Genomic DNA, 2,829 nt, shown 5'->3' on the forward strand with positions numbered 1-2,829 from the left:
TATTATTATTATTATTATTATTATTATTATTATTATTATTATTATTAACCTTTATTTATAAAGTGCTGTAAATGTACACAGCGCTGTACATGCAATTTTTTTTAATTAGATGGTTCCCTGCCCTCAGGCTTACAATCTAAAAAGACATGACATAAAAGGAGAAGGGAAAGGTGGTGGGGCTAGTAGGCTAACACATATAAAATACATAGCAATACAGGAAATGGTTCGATAAAACAGGCACCAAAAGAACATCAAATAGCAAGCGACAATTATGCAATGCCTGGGAACGCTTCTCTGAACAGGATGGTCTTCAACTCTGTTTTGAAGCTGGTTAAAGAAGTGATGGCCCTTGCTCGTGGGGGAAGAAGGTTCCAGGAGTGAGGGGCATTAGGAGGAACTTCCTGACAGTAAGGGCTGTTCGAAAGTGGAACACACTCCCTTGGAGTGTAGTGGAGTCTCCTTCCTTAGAGGTCTTTAAACAGAGGCTGGATGGCCATGGTTTGGTTGAGAATTCCTGTATGGCAGGATGTTGAACTGGATAGCCCTTGTGGTCTCTTCCAACTCTATTATTCCATGATTCTATGATTCATCCACTTTTCTTATGATTTCCATTTTAGTGGCCAGACTTACAGATCTATGATTTCTTAACAGGCTAGTGGTAGCTAATGAGGAAGACCTACAACTAACTTGAAAACTAACAATAGGCACACGTGAAACAAAACATTCAAGACAGGTAAACTTTGCATAAGTAAACAAAAACATAATTATTTGTGGGTTTTCGCTATATGACCATGTTCTATAAGAGTTTATTCCTGACGTTTCACCAGCATCTGTGGCTGGCATCTTCAGAGAAATGCAAAAACAAAAACACTTTGCACTTTCTAGAAATCACATCAAGACTTCTTCCAGTATGCATCCAGGGATGATATTTTTCTTTCACCAGAATCCACTTTTCTTATGATTTCCATTTTTGATGGCCAGACTTATAGATCTATAATTTCTTAAAAGGCTTGTACCTGGTGAAGCAGCTACCAGGTAGCTGGTGAGGCAGACCTATATGCTTTCCCCTTTGGCAGTTTATGCATGCTCAGTATGTAATCCTGGATGCAGCTGTTACTTATCTTGCCTGTTGTAGGCAGGCACACACATGGAGTGCAGGATTTGCTACAGCAGAATGCCAGCCCAAGCTTTATTGCACTGCTTACTGCAGAACATACTGCTGCAACCCAGCACTGAAAGACTGTGATTCTCCAGCCCTCCTTCACCATCCTACCAATGCTGATGCTACTAAAAAATGTCCAGGTAGAAAAAGCATTAGGTCTGGAATTTATGGGTTTAGCAAAAAGTATGGTTCAGGCTGCATTTTGCATGATAGTCTTGTAGGCCTTGCTTACCTTGTTAGAGAATGGACCAAGGAAAGTTAAACAAAGGCTTTTGTTTCACAGCTGCTTGCAGCTCTGCATGGCCAAGCGTGTATGTATGCTTAAATTTCTGTTTCTCTTACATGTCCATCAGTAGAATATATGTCTGCCTTGAGAGTGTGCATGTACACCCTGCCTTTCTTTTATTTTACATGTTTAAATAAAGCAGTCTTTGTCGAGACCAGGACTATGTGGTCATTTTGTCTGCTTCATACTCTAAACCAGCAGAACAGTGCATCCAACCAGGGGTTTGTGCTGCAAGTGATACAGAAAGGGCAAGGAAAAAAGGGTGTGCATAAAAGACCATAAAAAGAAGCTTCTTTATCAGAAGCTTTGTTAATTTAGGTATGCCTGCAATTGTTTAAACTGTAAATGATATAATTTTAGCTAATTAAGAGGACCAATTGGATGGTTTGCTTTTGAAACCAAGCAGGAAATTAAAAAAAAATCATATTTGATTTGCTTCACAATATGAATAGACCGTACATTGTTGTCGTCATCATCATCATCATCAGATGCTTTGTGGAATAAATAAATATGTTTCTTGGCAGACTAAAATTATACACAAGGATAAATGTAAAGGACTCTATCTGGGATGAAGGAAGAGGTTTCATTATTTGAAACTCCCAGAGCTTCATAGAAATCACTATTCAGATTAACAAATTAACACAAAAAGCGAATACAGTGTGCCCGCGCTATAGGCGGGTGCCCCATATGCGGTTTCCAGCTTAAGTGGAAGTCGTGTGATGGGAGAATTGAATGGTACATCAGCTTACACGCTATTCGGCTTACATGGGGAGGCCCCAAATGGACCCCCGCATAAGCCAAGGGCGCACTGTACAGGATTAAGATATACTATACAGCAATACAAACATTTGGGAAACTTTTCTTTTTTTAAAAAAATTATTACATTATTTTAACATATATACACTGTTGCATATGCCCCATTCCCTACTCCTCCTTCCCCCCTCCTGCATAGCTTGATAGAGTTTAGAATCAATACAGTTTGGAAAACTAAAAGAGAAAACTCAAGGGAGACCAGAAACAATTGCCCAAACCCTTACTATAGCTTCCCAACTTTCTCCTATTTACTACAAAGCCTAGCAAATGAAGAAACAAATACACTCATCCCTCCATATTTGCGGCTTTGATATTTGTGGATTTGGTTATTCCCGCATTTGGTTAATACGTTTTTCTAGGAATATCTAGGTCCTCCAGTGCAACTCTATAGTCAACTTTAACTAAAAGTTGCACTGAAAGACCTAGAGATTTCTAGAGAGGATACTCTACTAGGCACCTGTAGCTCCTCCAGTGAAGTTTTATGATCAGTGTGTTTTGGACACTGACCACAGAGTTGCACTGGAGGACCTAGAGATTCCTAGAGAGGTGTCCTCTAGGTAAAAACATG

This window comes from Sceloporus undulatus, chromosome 1 (assembly GCF_019175285.1).
Source record: "Sceloporus undulatus isolate JIND9_A2432 ecotype Alabama chromosome 1, SceUnd_v1.1, whole genome shotgun sequence".
NCBI classification, from domain to species: domain Eukaryota; kingdom Metazoa; phylum Chordata; class Lepidosauria; order Squamata; family Phrynosomatidae; genus Sceloporus; species Sceloporus undulatus.